Below are 17,403 nucleotides of genomic sequence, written 5' to 3'. Positions count from 1 at the left end.
CCTCCTGCAGGTGGGCTGCCAAGGCCAGAGGTGACCGGCATTCCTACTAGAGAATGTTAGGAGTGCTTGGCCAGCGGATGGACGGTGAAGGCAGATGGGGAGGTTCTAGATCGTTCCGCAGCTATCGGCAGAGCCGCATCTGTGTCTGGATCTAAGGTGGGTGGGCATTTGGAACTTACTCGCACATCTTCACACAAAGGACTGGAAACACCGTCCTCAGAGCCCCGTCCTCACGGCTCCCTCCAGGCCTGACAGTCGCACCCCCTGTTTCACAGCCCCTTCTGGGAACGGTAATTAGTACTCCTAAGGAAGAGTGAGAAAGGATGGATCCTGGTAGGTGTTTGCACATCGTCTCCCGTATCGGATTGTAAAGGCTTTGAAGGCAGGGACCCTGTTTCCCCCCAGAACACGTAGGATGCGTCCCTGCTCACAGTATGCTCTCAGTCACTGTCTCTGGGGGTTCTGACAGCTGACTGGGGTGGGGTGGAAGCAGGCCTGTGTCTCATTAGTGCTCCGTCCCGCCTGGGCCGGCTGGTGAGGGGCCCGGTGGGTTTCCATGCCCTGGTGGTGCGGGAGGGTATGTGGAAGGCCTGGGCCTCCTCCCAGGTGTGTTGTGGGCACACTCTGTGCCCCGGGGCTTGAGGGGTGATGCTGCCAGGATGTTGGGGAGCCTGCTTGTCCACAGGAGGGCCATGCGGCTTCTGGCCCGGTGAGGAACGGGGCCCGGGTTCTGCCCCTGAGTTGGCAGCAGGGAGGCGGTGCCCTGCGGGCTGAGCTGGGCTCCCCATCCAGCCACGCTGGCTCCCTTCCCTTCAGCCTGGAAGTGCACCTTGGGCTGTGTGCCACTCTCCCCTGCACTGGGCTCAGCTGCCAGGGAGAGCAGAGTGCCTCCGAAGGAGGGGCTCTCAGGTGTGTCCTTGAGCCCCCTGCTTTGCTGGCCTTGGAGTGAGGAGCAGGTGAAAGGGAAGGAATCTTCCTGGGAAGGTGTCGGACTCTTCTAGAAGATGCCAGATTCCTCGGGAAGAGAGCCTGAGGCTCTGTGGGTGCGTGGCCCCGGCTGGCTGCACCCTGTGCGGTGCAGTGCAGCCCGTCCACCGGGGAGGCAGCTCGTGATTATTGATGCTAATGGAAAACCGAAGTGAAATGGATAATTCAAGATGGCAGACGAATCAATATTATTTATATTTAGCTTGTGAGTGCGCTGTGTATTTCTCTGCTGGCAGGTTGGCCTTCACAGTTATGTGCTGCAGAATCCAAGAATCTGCTGTCGGCGGGCCAAGGGCTGCCACCTTGCTCTCCCTCCAGGAGAGCTGCTGGAACGCACGCAAACCCCTCGTGACTTGGCGGCTGGTGTCCCTGCCCGGTGCCCACCCTCCGCACCTCTCAGCGGTCCCCCGCTGCTGACATGCCTCCTGCCGCGGGGGATTGTTGAGAAACAGCTGGGAAGAACGATCTATTCAAATGGGGTTTTATGCAGCTGTTTTAGACGATGTGGAAGCAGATCCACAATACGGTGTCCCTGGAAGAGGAGGTCGGTGGAACAGTCTGGGTCTTTTCACATGGAAACACACACGTGTATTGTCTTCACACAGTAGGTGCTCCGTGCGCACTTGCTGGGGGGCGGCTGGGGGCGCAGTTAGGGGCGTGGGTCCCTGTGCCGGTGGGTGCGCCTCTCTAGGAGCCCATGCGTGTGCCCTGCGACACGCGGAATACCTCCCACCTCCAGGGGGAGTCTGCCCCCTCCCCTGCGTTGGCACCTCCATCTGGGCGCCAGTGCTTTCCGGCCCCAGAGTTTAAAAAACGACCTTTGACTTCTAGGGCGCCTTATACTAGGCGTTGCATAGATTTGAATTTTCACGTTAAGCCAGGGGCCGGGCTCACGCTGCCCTCCCAGAGGAGCACCGCGGAGGGGCGTGGACTCAGGACAGAGTCGGGGGCCGGGCCGGGGAGGCTTGCTGGCTGTGCAGGATGCGTCCTCTCCGTGCTCGGGCCTGGGCCGGCCTGTGTGCTCGCCGTGCCTGTGTTTGTCTGAGGCCCTTCGGTGCCTGATTTAAATACCCAGCCGAAAAGAAGGCTCTCAAGTCGACTTGGTGGGGGGAGGGAAAAACAGAGCTTGGAGAGGAGCTGGTTGATGGTGAGGAAAAGATGTTCCTAGAGAATGTCTTGAGGTCTGGAGAGAACAGCCTAGCTCCTCCTCTATCCGTCCCGCGGCCTGGGTGTGTGTGGAGGGCCCTGCCCGACAGCTTCCCGTGCAGAACCTCCTAGAAATGGAAGCCATGTTCCTGGACTCACACCCTCGGTCTCAGAAAGCTCCCGTGGACTTTCAGGGGCATCTGGCACCGTCTCAGCCCTTAGCTCTTGGATTTTTCTACGTCCAGTGACAAGCAGTGGAGGAAAGGGGCTCAGCCTCTCACCGCCTGGGCACGTAGTAGGTGCTTAATAACCGTTGCAAGAATGCGGGGTGGGGGCTGTTCTCTTGTCCTGAGAATGTGGATCGACAGCTTCGTTTTCCTCAGTAACATCTCTCCCTCTGAATCCCCCTAAACCTCAAAACAACTCGGAGAGGGAGGGAGGAGACGGATGGATTCCCCAGGGGTCCACATCCGCCTGTGGGCGTCTTCTCCGATCACCTCCAAGCATCTTCTCTTTCTGTCCTGGTCCTGCTGGTCCTCTTTCCTCTGCTGCTCCCTGGGACTGGAGCAGGCTGGCAGGAGGACACGGCTGGGCAGAGCAGATGTCCTTCTGTCCAGGGCCGGGACCTGAGCCCGTGCCTGGCGTGGCCGTCAGGTTTGGTTGCTTCCCCTTCTTCCTTAGTCATTTAAACAATCAAGGCACAAAAAGAAAACTAACGTCGGTAGGAGACACGATCATATCATAGGCTTATCTGAAGCTGTCAGGCCACTCGGGTTCCCAGAAATTAAATTATTTTAGAATTCCATCAAATGAAGGGAGGGCTCCCCTCTCCAGTTCCCGTCCCCTTGCCGCTTCCTCTCGCGGCCCCTCTCTCCTTGCCCACCCCTGCCTGCCAGTGAAAGATTTTCTGGCGGTGTCAAGGCAATGTGACCTGGTTCTGTAATAAAGAGGAGGCTTATTAGAATTAAGGCCTAACAGCGTTAAAAAAGCAATCTTTGCAAGATTGAGGCCACAGGGGAATTGTAAATTCTCGGCAAAGACCTCATTTAAGGATTGGAATAAAAACTTGACACGCATGTGCGGGTGTGCACACATGAAAGGGATCCTCACAAAACAAAAGAAGCTTGGTTAAAGGAAAAGAGAGCAAAGGGGAGGGGGAGGGGCGGGGGCAGGCAGGAGGATGGTGTGACTCTGTCCCTGGTCCAGTGCGGGGATCTCCTGGGTGGCGCTTGCCCGCCACAAGGCGTCTGTCCTGTGCGGGTCTCTGTCTGCACCTGTGCCTCTCCCGGAGCCACAGCCACCCACCTCTGTCACCTGAGGCCTGTATCAGCCAAAGGGGCCTGCCCACCCCCGCCTGATGTGTGGGCGTCACCGTGCCAGACCCAGGGGCTGGGGCCCCTCCTCTCTCGGCTGGTCCCCCGGGGGTCAACATTTCTTATCTGGTCGTCGCTGTGGCTTGGGGTCTGCTCGGGCAGGGGTTCGGGTGGTGCAGTGCGGTGTGTCTGGCTCCCGCTGGAGGTGAGGGGCAGGGAGGCAAACCTAAGGCGCTGCTGTCAGTGGGGAGCCAGGTCTGGATACGCCAAGAACACAGGTGCCTCTCCCTGTGGTCCTGGCCCTCCGGGGCCGCTCGAGCGGCACAGTGCAGGCCGGGCGGCTTGCAGACAGCACTCTGCATTTCTCTCTGTTTGGAGGCTGGAGTCCAAGGTCAGGGCACCGGCAGATTTGGGTGTGGTCAGGACCCGCTTCCTGGTTCATAGCTGGTGCTTCTTGCTGAGTGGCGTCCACTCAGGCGGGAAGGAGCGAGGGAGCTCCCTGGAGTCTCTTTCATCAGGACGCTAACCCCTCCCCACCTAGTCACCTCCCAGAGGCCCCACCTCCTGACGCCAACACACTGGAGGTTAGGTTTCAGTGTATGGATTTGGAAGGGACACAGACACTGTCAAGGGTTATGGTTACTTCTTGCAGTGACCAGTCTCACGGTGGGGATGCTTGGAAACCTGGCCTTCAGGGGACAGGCTGGGGGCTGGAGGGGGTGGGGGCACATGCTCCCCACAAGTGGACAACCTGCCAGGACCACTGTGGGAGGGGGTCCCTTGGAGACCTGTGGGCTCAGCCCTCACCGGCTGTGTCTGTGGCCGTGGCGGTCAGTCCCGTGTGTGCTGGCAGCTCCTGCCCCAGGCACCCGTGCTTCTCTGCCCCTGAGCTTCCTCTGAAGGGGAAGGGGGCTCACTCAGGCTGCCAGCAGGGCTGTGGGGACTTTAATGTGCTAGGGGCAGCCCTCCACCCAGGGGGACGGGGTTAGCAGAAATCTCTCCCCAGCTTCCCTGCCTCCCTAGGGACAGGGGGCTGTCTGTGTTTCCCCAGAGGGCCCCCTAGGAATCAAGCCGCAGCTGCCCACAGGGTGACCAGTTTGATAATAGTGTATAAACAGACAGATAAATTCACACATACACACTCTCAGCTGCTCTTCCATCCCTGGCTCAGGCTTCTGGGATCACAAGTCATCTGTACCCACGCCTGTCTCAGGCTGTACGTCAGGGGCTTCAAGCTGACCCAGCGACCCTGCAGGAAACCTGAATTCGGGAGGATGGAGAGGAACATGGGGCCCCTGTGGCGACTGCGCTGCCGTATCACTCTGTGCCTGCGCACAGTAGGTGCTCAGTGGACTGATGGCTCTGGGCACAGTGTCCTTGCCTCTCTGGGTGTTGGAGCCTGGCTGGGGGCTCTTCCTTTTGGGGCCAGGATTGTCGTGGGGAAGGTGTTCCCCTCACTCCAGAAACTCCAGAAGCGCAAAGTGGTTGTGCCGAGTACTCTCACCTGCAGAGTGCGGCCTCGGGAGTAGGCGGGCTCAGTCCTGCAGGGATGCCCAAAGCCTTGGCCCCGGGCTCCCTGGCCCTGGGGGGGACGCATCTCGATGGGTGCCAGGCCCCGAGACACCGGGCAGATGCTCGGGGTCTCTCTTGGTGCTCCTCTTGTGGTGGGACTCCTCATGCTCGGTTCTGGATCCGTGGCCCGGGACAGTGAGGTGGGGGAGGGTACATCCAGACCTGTGCTGAAAACACACTGGTGGAATTTTCGGGACGGGGACAGCTCCCTCCTCCCAGGGCCCAGGGGGGCCTCAGAAGTGGCTGTCTTCACAAGCCCTCAAAGGCTTGTTCTGTGCTCCTGGAAAATGGGACTCCGGGGATTTCTGGCAAGTCAGCTCCGTCTTGACCCCTCTCCTCTTGAGAAGTTCACTGAAGATTCCTCTGAGGTTTGGGTGGGTCCTTTTCCACGATGTGGGTCAGAATGAGAATATTTCTCCCAGGGATGCGTGGATGTCCCTGTGTCTTCCTGTCCTGTCTGCTGGGTTCTGGGGCCATCTGGGTTCCGGGGAATGGAGGCGGAACCTCCAGGTGAGGTAGGAGAACAGGTTTCTCTACCTGCTTCGCTGTCAGTGGCCAAAATGACCTACTAAGAAGTACCTTTGACCTTCAGCTTTCTTTCCTGGGGGAGCCTTTCCTAAGGTCCAGGTGAGATGGATTTCCTTAGACTAAGGTGCCAGCCGGAAAGGGCCACCAGGAACGCAGTTTGCATTTCAGGCCATTAAAAAAACCCTGAGGGGGTTGGGAAGGAAACAACAGTCCCAAACTTGGCAGCAAATAGATTGCAATTTTTGGAAGCTTATCTGTGTGAAGAATGAGTTTTCAGCTCTGCAGGAATATTCATTTGCCTCTTAAACAAAGGGCAATTATATGCAATCCTTCTTTCCTTTTGTTGGCTTCCAGAGAAGGATCTGGAGTTGGTCCCTCCGCTGGAGTACCCACCCTCTTAAAAGGATAGGACGGGGAAAGTTTCAGAAGGACTGTTCTTAGTTTACAGCGTCGTGGTATATGTCTGTCACCCACCTGGGCCTGGTCGTCTGGTGTCCTTATCCCGAGCGATGACAGATCAGGACAGTAAATGAGTAATAAGTGTGTGTGTTGGGGAGCAGTGCAGTGGGGAGAGGAATCAGACAGGAGGGGCAGATTGGGGCAAACGTGAGACAGATGGAGGTGAAGAGGAAGCAGAAGCAGCCCCAGATGCCTGGCTTTCTCTCTGGGGGACCCCCAGGGAGCCCTGTGCCCCCGCCCCACCAGGAAGTGTGCCAGGAGGGAAGCGCAGCGGTGGGGAGGGAGCCCAAGGCTGCTCTTGTCCTCCTCCTCCTCTTTCCTTTTCTTTTTTATCCCAGGGCTTCATTCTCCAGAAGCTGTCATTTTACATAAACCTCTCACCAGGCACATCCATTCTCACGGCCAAAATCTCCATATCAAACACTGCTTCCACCATGGAACTGACAGCCCTCCCTACCCTGCATGGGGCCTCAGAGAGGCTGACAGGACAGACACCCCGTGCAGGGGCGACGCAGGACAGACTGAGTGGGTGACCCGGGAATGCCGCCAGTCCGTCCTTACCACCTTCCTCAGGCCTCCTGGGGGGATCCTTGCTCCTTCCTGACGTCTCTGATGGGTGTGCGTGGCCCGCATGCCCTCAGTGGGGGGCACACAGGAGCCTGGGAGTGGAGGGGAAGACCTGTGTCCCTCCAAAAAAATACGTTGACATCCTAACCAGCAGTACCTCAGAATGTAATCTTATTTGAAAATAGAGTCTTTGCAGGGTAATTAGGTTAAAATCAGGTCATTAGGGTGGGCCTGATCCGATAGGACTGGCATTCTTACAAAAAGGGGTAGCTGGGAGACAACACGCTCAGAGGGAAGACCCGCCGTGTGCCCGGAGGCATGCGTCTGCCCAAGAAGGGCCACCAAGGACAGTTAGCAACCATGTGAAACCAGGACGGAGGCCTGGGACAGGATAGACCCTCGGAAGGAGCCAGCCTCGCCTGCGCCCTCCTCACCCCCAGACTGTGAAGGATCAATTTCGGCTGCCTTAAGGGTGTGGTCCTCTGATAGGGTCACCCCAGGACACTCACGTGGCCAGCTTGGAGGCATGGCCAAGTTTGGAACTGAGCTTCCAGGCCAGCAGCCCTGGCAGGCTGTTCACTTCTCAGGAAACAAACAGCGATGCTGAGGGGTCAGGTGGGTGTGGCTTCCTAGACCAAATAGTAATCCAGCTTGCAGATTCCTTTCTAAAAGAGGGATTGTCAGTCAACCCACCAACTATTGTTCGCTTTCCTGGCCGGGGGAGGCCCTGGGCTGGAGACCTGGAGTGGCTGAAGAAGGACACCAAGCTGCTCTCGGGAAGTCCTCAGTCCAGGCAACGAGAGGGGGCCCAGGAGGCCTTCTTACAGCGAGAGTTCCCTGCAGGAGTAAAAGACCAGTTGCCAAGTTCAAGAGAGCACACATGAGAAAGTGCCCAGGGTGAGGCCCTGGCCCACGTTCAGGCTCAAAAGTATTTGTGAACATTATTGTGAGCTCAAGAGCCGGAGCTGGGTGGCCTGCCCCGCCTAACCCCACAACCTGGAAACTCCTACTCATGCTTCAAGACCCAACTCAAATGTCCCCTTCTCCCATGAAGTGGTCCTGCCCTGATTCCTCCAGGGGCTCCTTCATGTGTTCTCCCATGGCCTCTCCCCTGCCTCCAGGTGGGACCTGGACTGGGGGTCCTATAATTTCCTGGCAGCATACCCTATTCTTCCTCTGGGTGCCCAGCCCTTTCTATGGCTGCATTTCCCAAGCTGTGGTCCCTGGACCCCTTGTAATGGAAACCTGAACAGTGCAGGTTCCCAGGCCAGACTCCACCCCTGGCCAACAGAGACAGCAGTAACCAGCTCCCTCGGAAGTCCCAGAGGACACTGTGTGTTAAGGCTGGAGGGTGGGGTTAGGTGGCATCCAGGTAGACTTCTGAGGTGTCGTCCCTGACCGGTGCTTGTGGGAGAGACTTTCAAGTCAGCCCTCTGCTTGGCTGGGTGACTTCTGCAGCCCTGGGCTGGAGGACCTGGCTGGGCAGCCCCACGAGTTGGTAGATAAGGCTGGTGTTCTGGTCATGACACTGTGGTTACTTTTCTCCCTATCTCTCCGCCCCCTACCCCTGAGCAGGAGGATTGGCCCATCACTGTGGTTGGAGCATCACAGGACTCTAAGTTACGATTAAAACAGCTGAAGCCCTGCAGGTGCCTCTGGCAAAGAACTGCAAAGTGGGGCTTTGAAATCAGGCTGTCCCTGACCACTGGCCCTGCACCCCTCACAAGAATGATTTGAGGACCACACATGACAGTGTGTGTGCAGGGGCGCCGGCTGTACAGTGGCCCATGATGTCCCCAGCATCACCCTCTCCTCACACCGTCTCCTCGTTCTGGGGGCTGGAGGGGGTCTTGCAGAGCTGATGCACCGAAGGGTGGATGTTCTGGGTCTGTGTTGTTCATTTTTCTGCCTTGCACGCACCTGCCACATAATTTTTGGGACTGGCCAGTCATTGAGTTGATTTCAAACGGCCATGCCAGGACAAGTTTCTCCATCTGCAGCAGCAAAAGGGGGGAAATTTTTTTTTTCCAAACCTCCAGCATGGAATTTTCCCAGTTACTTTAAATAAGTTTTACTTATTTGTGCTGTGCATTCAGATAAGAATTACCAGCCTTGCACAGATGCAAATTCAGAGTTGTAAAAGGAATATTGACAGCAGTTGCAACCACATCACCATCTCTCCTGCGATCAAATGCCCTGGCTGCTGTCAGAGGAAAATGTAGCATTTGAAAAGCTGCAAGAGAACACACTCTCCAACAAACAAAACAAGCCTCTCTGGAGGAACGCAGGAGAGGATGCTTCTGAGAACTCTGCAGGGACATTCCAAACAGCTCCTTACATTTCTGATTGAAAATATATTAAAAGAAAAATTTAAACCAAAGATCTCACCAAGTAAATCAATTATAAAGCATGCCAGACTGAATTTAGCTGCATGTCTCTGTTGGGTTCTGTCTAATACTGAGAAGCAGGATGAAGTTGTGGAGCTTCCTGCCTTTAGGGGGAAGAGTGTATGAGTTAGCTACTGCTGTATAGCAGACATGCCCCAGATACAGAAGCTTGAAACAACTCTTTTTCCTTCTTGCTCAGTCAGACCATGTCCATAGCCTCCCAGCTGCCTGGACACGCCTAGGCTGCAGAGTAGGGGATTGAGGATCGGGTGGCCAGAGGCTCACTAAAAAATGCAAATATGATCATATTGATTCAATGCTTAGAATGCTTTACATTCTCAGGATAAGCACAAAAATCCTGAGGGGCTTCTTTTAGCTGACCTCACAGCCATCTCAGAGCCATCCTGCCTCCTGGCCTTTCAGTTCCTCAGACAGGCTGCACTCCTCCGAGCCTCAGGGCCTTTGCACAGGCCTCCCTTCTGCTTGGAGTGCTCACTCTTCCTTTCCCCCTTTGCCTTGTCACTAATCCCATTAGTCTTCAGAGCTCAGTTCATAAGTCACTTGTCTAAGGAAGACTTCCCTGGCTGTCCCCACCCAGAGGTCCCAGCTAGCTTTTCCTGTCCCCCCTGCAGGGCTCCCTGTAGCTCTGACTACGGCTGCAGTGCAGTTGCTGTGTTGCATTGATGCCTTCTGTAGGCTGTCTGTCTGAGTCATCACTGTGTCCCAGAGGGTGCATGGTGCCTGCTCCCAAAAGGCCCAATAAACAATTGAGATCAGTGGATGAATGTGTCAGGGATGACCACATACATCAGCTCATTGGGTCCTGAAGACAGCCCAGTGACATGGGCCTCCTTGGTCCTGCTTTACTGAGAAGCAACTGAGAAACAGGAGGAAGGGGGGCTGGAGCGATGCCACTTCAGTCCAGAGGGGTCCCCTCCCTGCAGCGTCCCGTGCTGACTTGCTGGAGTTCCATTGTGCATTTTTTGGGGTTTGGGTCTCTAGTCCCTGACAGGGACCCTTAGGAACGGAGTCTTGCCTGTCCCCTGCCTTGCCCATGACAGCTCGTCCCCGGAAAGCATTGCCCTGAGGTGGGGGCACAGCAGGCCATTCCGGGCACAAGTGTCCCACGGCTCTGGTTGAGGCTGGACTAAAGAATGACCACTTTCTCAGAAACCACATCTGGCCACATCCCATGTGGCTGTCACACAGTGGTGGCTGCTCGCTACTCAGGTACCTCCAGGAAATCCATCTTGAGCTGCATTTTATTGAGAAGAGAAAGCTCTTGTTTGCTACCCCCAAGTCATCAGTGAAGGGCAAAGGGAGGCGTGGAGAGGTGGGAGGGGAGCACACACGGGGAAGTGGGAGGCGAACACTCACTCTTCCAAGGTCGGATATGTGCACGCACACACACCTGTGCACACACATGCACGCTCAGACATGCATGTGTGTGTGTTCAGGGCTGTAGCAGAGGGGCTACCTGGCCTCAGGGTCAGCACAGTTCTTTAAGAGAAGGTTCTCCAAAGTGGCCCTGGTCCCATGGCAGCATCCATGGGAACCAAGCCAAGTCCCTTCTGGGCCCAGCTTCCCAGGGCCTTGGAACCGCCAGCAGTCTCCCTTGCCAGGTCCGGAGCAGGTGGCACCTGCTCCCCCAGGCTGTGTGGGCATGGGAACAGCCCTTGTCCCCTCCCTATTGGGAGGCCAGATGGAAATCCGGTCCTGTGTCTCGTGTGATGGGGAGGGCCCCTGTGACCTGGGGCTGAGGTGGGCCAGAGAGCACCTCTAAGACCCGTGTCCCTCTTTAAAGAAGGCGTTTCCTTTCCTTGGTGCACAGTGAGTGGAAGCCGAGCAGCTGAGCCATTTGGTGACTCTCTGAGCATCCCTCTCGCTTGGTATCCTCTGTTCTCTTTCGCCCGAGGCGTATTAGTGTGTCAGCTCCCGGGATTGCAGTCGGCCCTGCCTTCCCTTCACTGGGGTCAGCAGAAATGTGGACGAGGCAGGGAGAGGGTGCGCACTGGAAGAATGGTCAGATGAACCCAAGCCTGGGTGTAAGTCTTCCTCCCTGACTCTGGAAGCCCAGCGGCATCTAAGACGTCCTAATGCACTAGTGGCTTTCAGTCTCCATTGGCCTTGGGTCAGCCTTGTTAAGACAGACTCTTTTTTTTTTTTTAATTGAAGTGCAGTCAGTTATAATGTGTCGATTTCTGGTGCACAGCGCAGTGTCCCAGTCATGCATGTATACACATATATTCGTTTTCATATTAGACAGACTCACTTTTGATCACAAATATTCGACACCTCCCTCCCTACTCCTGTGGAATTCCAGTGTGACCACATGAGCTTCTGGGTCAGTAACCAAAGTTATTGATGTGTGCCTCAATGTCACATTTGTCACTTCCAGGCAGGAGGTTAGGATGGAGTGTGGGTTCACTCTGCACTCCTTCCTCTGACATTACCACCATGAATGTTCCAGATAGAGGTCATTTTGTCAGCCTGGGTGTGAGCAGCTCAGTGGACCAGTGATGGAAATGTAGTGTGAGCAAGAAAGGTCTTTGCTGTTAAAGCGATTGTCACTCTGTGACCTTTGTTACAGCGGCAGAACCTCCCCTCCCCTGGCTGACGTGGGCCGCCTCCCGAAGTCCCAGCCTGGCGGGGGTGCCAGCACCTCAGCCTTGCTGTTTAGTTCAGTGGGCACCTGCTGAACCATCTGGTCTGTGCCCAGTGTGGTGTGGGCTATTAGGTGGCGTTGGGCTCGGTCTTTGGTCTGTTGGAGTTGACTGGTTGGGTGGGGGTGAACTTTCAAATCTGTGAAGTAGGACGTGGTTCAGGGTGGACTGATGAGCCCTTGGCCAATGGATAGAACTTGGATCATCAAAGAAACAAGAAGGAAGAAGAGAAAGAGGAGGAGATGGTGGGCTGGAGCTGGGGATGGGCAGTAGGTGGTGTCCAGCAAATTCCAGGCAGGACAAATAAGCGAACAAGTGGAGAGAGGCCTGGGCGTGCAGGCCTGGAGGACGTCGGGAGACCTGGCGTGCTCGGAGAGCTGCAGTCCACGGGCTGCCCTTGAGACCGGCAGTCCTGTGGCCCCAGTCCCCCTTTAGGGATGGGAAACGGACATCCAGTGCAGCTCTGGAGGTCAGCAGACACCGGGGCCACGGAGCTTGTGCACTGGGTCGACCAGGCCCCACCACGCTTCCTGACAGCCCATTCAGCCTATGGCAGAGAGCCAGGGCACTCCCGGGGCCCCGTCCCCCCTGTTTCTTGGAGAAGGAAACTAGCCCGGAGCTTGGCCCTCCTCTTCCCCTTCCCCCTCTTCCCCTCCATATGGTGGGTCTCCCCCTCGGTGCAGCCTCTGGTTCAGCCTCTGGGGTCCCTCCTGCTTCCCCACCTCCTGCCTGTCCTTCCCAGAGCGGATCCCAAGGCCAGGTGTTGTGGAAACGGTCTGCAGAACAGTGGCTTCCCGTGGAAATCCAGGGAAAATGGCACGTGAATGTCAAGGCCAGAAAAGGGGGGCCGTTCTTGGTTCTGGGGTGCTTGAAGCAAACGGGCTGATTTGACGCCCCCTCCCATCTAGGCTTTTCTGGGGAGAGTGACGGGCCACCCACCTGGCCGCTGGGCCCACATGTGTGTCTAACGCCACACAAGGGCAGGCACCCGGGACCAGGGCCCGGGAGCCCTGACAGGTCTGTGCCTTCACCACGTGGCGGGACCAGACGGGGTCCTGAAGGGCCTGGAAAACAATTAGGCAAGAGCAGGAGTGGGAGGCAGAGCAGAGCAAGAGGGAAATAGAAGGCGAAATCCTGTGCTGTTCAGAAAGGAAGAGGAGATGGGACCAAGGCGCCTGGGAACAGCGCCCTGGAGCAGATGCCCGGGGTTGCAGAGAGGACGGGGACATTTGGAGGCTGTGAGTGTAAAACGCAGCCAGCCCCGTCCTCCACCACTGCTTTTTGGAGGATGTAATAAAGCAGGGAGTTTGCAGCCAGTGTGGACACAGCTGTGCAGTCAAGGGTATGTGGTGATGGTGTGAGCCCTGCTGTCAGCAGCCGGCAAAGGTTCTGGGTCGGGAAAATAGCAGAATTCTGGAATGATCCACCATTTGCCTGAAACCTCAAAACACCAAGCAAACCCTACAGTAGCTGCTTGTGCCTCTGGCTTTCTAGAAGCTGCATATAGGTTTAAGTTTTTATGCTGTTTTATTTTACCTTTCAAAGCCAGGCCAGGGAGTTCCTTTCCCACAGACACTGTGAATCCAAATGACATCTCTCCAAATAGTCTCTGTTGAGGACATGGAAAAGGCAGGTCAGTGCTCAGGTTTCATGGCCCAGAGGGGGTCCCAGGAGGAGAGCGGAAAACCCCAGCCTTCCCCTGGTGTTGCCAGGGAGGGGGCTGTTCTGTGTGCAGCCCCCTCAGCCCCCGCCCTAACTGTGGTCGTGTACACGAGGACATGCAGGTACCGGCCACCCAGAGCCCCCTGGCTGTGGGCGCGGCCTCACCCTCAGCCTCCACCGCAGTTCACGCTTTGCTCCATGGCTGCCATCTGCCTGCTCTGCGTCCCTGATTACCCGGGAGTTATTTGAGGATAGGGCTTGTGCCCTGGCACTCCCCAGAGCTGTACGGTTACTAAGCTCCTGATTTCCCTGGACATCGTGGTTGCCCCTGGCATCGCCGAAACCCCTGGTGGGTGAGGTAGACGGGAGGGAAGCACTGAAAGTGGCCCTTTTGGTTGAACAAATTTCAGCCAACCCTCCTCCGCCTCCAACCACCCGCATCCTGCCCGTCAGCCAGCCAGCCAGCTCTCAGTCCCGGAAGGGAGGGTACTCTGGGGCCAGGTGGAGGGGCAGCGGGATCCCGAGCTGAGCGGATGCTTATTTTTAGGAGCTCGTGGGCACTGCTGCCCATGCTGGGTCCCCACAGATCCATCCTTGGTGGCAGGGGTCCAGAGCCACCCTGGTGCCAGGGGACCTGGGCTGGCCACCGGTCAGAGCTTTGGCATGAAGGACCCTTTAGCCTGATGCAACTGTGGTCCAGAGAGCGTTGTACCCCAATCTCCCTGGTGCCTGCCTTCCCCGGCCCCTCCCCAGCTCCCGCCTCCCTTTCTCTGGGTTTTCCAGGGAGGAAGTAGGTTGACCAGCTGCTTCAGGAGCCGGAGCCAATTCTGAAACTGGCAGGAATGAGAAGCCACAAGATGTGTTTGTGCCGGCACGGGGATCTTAATTGGCAAAGCATGTGCCCGTCGCTTTAACACTGGACTTCTGGAAACTGCTGCCTCTTATCAAGGGACCTTGGCACTAGAGACATAGAGTTTTTTAATGTAATATCATTAGTTTTAAATTGAGCTCGGTGACAGGTTTTGAAATCACTGAGTTCAAAGATGGTTTTGGATGGTGCTCCTTTTCCCTATAGGGCATTTCCTTGTCCAGCTGAGTCCACTCAGGTAAATGAAGATCTGCTGCCTTCCTTCTGCTTGGTGGCCGTGCAGCTCCCGGGCTGAGGGTGCCAGCGTGCCCCATTTGTAGTACTGAGTTCCTTTGGCGACCCTACACTCCACCGAGTTTTCAGACATGTTTCTCACTCCCTGCTTTTTTGTTCTAGCCAGAAATTTGTTGGGAAATCTAATTTCAGGGAGTTTAAACCTTGGGAATTGGAAAACAGAAATTTTCTGCACCAGCTCTCTCCATCCTCTTCAAAGCCAAGATCGTTTCTCGGGTTTTGAGTGAGAAGCTATGATGGGGGGTCTGGTGTGGGTCTGGTGGTGAACAGTGCTGATGATGCTTCCAGTAATGCACTCCCAGCATGCTGGGTTCTGCAGGTTTGGGTTATCTGCTCCACCCTAATCAGGTCCATGGGGCCAGGGCTGGGGCTTCCATAGACCCTGTTTTAATTATGGAGAAGTAGATGCTTGGATAGATCTCATCATGGCCAGGTGAGAGGTGATTAGTGGCACTTGGGGCCAGAGCGGTGTCTCTGTATCAGTCAGAGTTCTCCTGAAAAATAGGACCGATAGGATAATTCTATATCCCCATCTCCATCCCCATCTCCATCCGCATCCCTATCTCCATCCCCATCCTCATCCCCATTCTCATCCTCATCCCCATCCTCATCACCATCCTCATCCCCTTCCTCATCTCCATTCCTGCCTCCATCCTCATTCCCATCCCTGTCTCCATCCTCATTCGCATTCTCATCTCCATCCTCATCTCCATCCTCATCCCCATCCTCATCCTCATCTCCATCCTCATCCCCATCCCCATTTTCATCTCCATCCCCATCTCCATCCTCATCCCCATTTTCATCTCCATCCTTATCCTCATCTCCATCCTCATCCCCATCCTCATCCTCATCTCCATCCTCATCCCCATCCCCATTTTCATCTCCATCCTCATCTCCATCCTCATCCCCATCCTCATCTCCATCCTCATCCTCATCTCCATCACCATCCTCATTCTCATCCCTGTCTCCATCCCCATCCTCATCCCCACCCATAGCCACATCATCTCTGTCTCTACCTCTTTCTCTATCTCTATTCCCATCTCTGTCTCTTTCATTATCTATATCAAGAGATTTATTTTAAGGAATTTGCTCACTTGATTATGAGGCCTGGCAAGTCCAAAATTCCTAGGCTGGCAGCCTAGAAACTCAGTCAGGATTTATGCTGCAGGCTTGAGGCAGAATTTCTTCTTCTCCAGAAAACCTCAGTGTTTGCTCTGAAGGCCTTTAATCGATTGGAGGAGGTCCCCCACCACGTTATGGGGAGGTCTTGTTATCTGATTGTGGGTGGGAGCTGAACTGCACCACACCTTCACAGCCTCACTTAGATCAGCGTTGGAGGGAATCACTGGGAGCTGCGGCCAAGTGGGCACATAAAACTGAACATCACAGTGTCCTTCCAGGTGCTCAGCAGGACCGGGTGACCTCCCCTCGGGAGCCAGACTCTGACTGGTGGTTTCAGCCTAATTGAGACAGGAGATCTGCACAGATCACAGGGAATCTTGGAAATAACTTGCAGACCTCTGGGGAGGGGGCCAGACTAAAATCTGTGCATGTTGAGCTGCTGGTAAATCTGCTCCGGCAGGCCTGCCCCAGGCGGGGCCTTCTCTCTTTCCCAGATGTTGGAAGTGACTTGACCCCATCTCAGCATTCAGACAGAGGTGCCCCAGTTGTCAGGTTTTTAGCCTCATTTTGTCTTGCTTTTTCAAAGTTGAATGATGGAGATTCAAACCACTCTTTTCTTTCTTTTCCTGGTGCACCTCTCACCCATTTCTCTAAGCCGAAGTCAGTCATATTTTTAATAAAGAAATCTGATCTTGTCACTCTGTGTTTGAAACCCCTCAAAGGGCTACCCGTGGCCTTTGGAAGATAGTTGAGGCTCCACGGGGTCCGACCGCCCGGCCCTGCCTCCTCCCCCCGCGCCTCAGCCGTGTCTCCTGAGTCTCTCACGCCAGCTCCAGTGGTCCCTCCTGGGCCCCAGGGCCTCTGCCCATGCGGCTGCCTGTCTCCATGCCTCTTCCTGGTAGCTGTGTCTCCAGGATCTGCTAAATGAGAACCCCTGATCTGGAAGCCCCCTGCTGCACGTCTGTGGAGTAGTGAGTCTGCCCCTTTCCTTTGCAGGATTTCCACAGTCGTAACTGCGGCCTGGAACCGTTTTTGTTTTCTCACGGGCAGCAGGCTCCCGAGGTGGGGCCGGGGCAGGGGTACCCTTTCTTCTCGGGCTGCGGAAGCTGGAGTTCATGGTCCCCTCCCCCCTGCCTGGTTTCCCACGTCTGCAATCTTGTTTGTTCCTAGAGCATGTCGTCCTTGCCCCAGACGGAGAAGGAGACACCGCTTTTCTCTGGCTGGTGCACGTCCCCCGCCCCCGTCCTGGTTTGGCTTCCCTCGCTGGCAGATTTATAAAGAAAACCCGAATCAGGATGGGGAGGGGAGTCAGGTGATGCAGGAGGGAGGGGAGGGAGAAGGAACATTCCGGAGGAAGATAGGAAGGCGGAAATAATCACCGGGACTCGACAGTGAGGGTTTGGCACACACCTCGGCTTGAATCACTGCCTTGGAAAATCCCAGATGTGGTTCTCCCAGCAGCTTCTTTCACTCGGAGTGGCCACAGCTGTGGGATGGCGAGGGTCTGGCCCCTTAAAGGAACAGTGCCTGTTCTCCTGCGCTGCAGGGGGGAGCCAGCCAGTGCAGAGCATTGAAGGGCCTCTCTTCTCCCAGGCCCTTCCTGCAGGCGCCCCAAAGCCTCAGGCCACCCCTCGGGACTGCATCGCCCAGAGGCAGGTGTGGGGACAGGACCCTGGCAGGCAGCATGGGCTCACCTGCCCCATCCTCCTCCATCTTTGTTGGTGGTCTTTGTCTGTCTCTCCTCCTCCTCTGTCTCAGGCACTGAGGAGGTATTTCTGGGGCCGCTGCTTCATTTTCTAGAGCTCCTCACAAAGCTCTGGGAAGGAGGGCGAATT

Source organism: Vicugna pacos, chromosome 16 (assembly GCF_048564905.1).
Source record: "Vicugna pacos chromosome 16, VicPac4, whole genome shotgun sequence".
NCBI classification, from domain to species: domain Eukaryota; kingdom Metazoa; phylum Chordata; class Mammalia; order Artiodactyla; family Camelidae; genus Vicugna; species Vicugna pacos.
Note: the sequence above shows the minus strand (reverse complement) of the source record.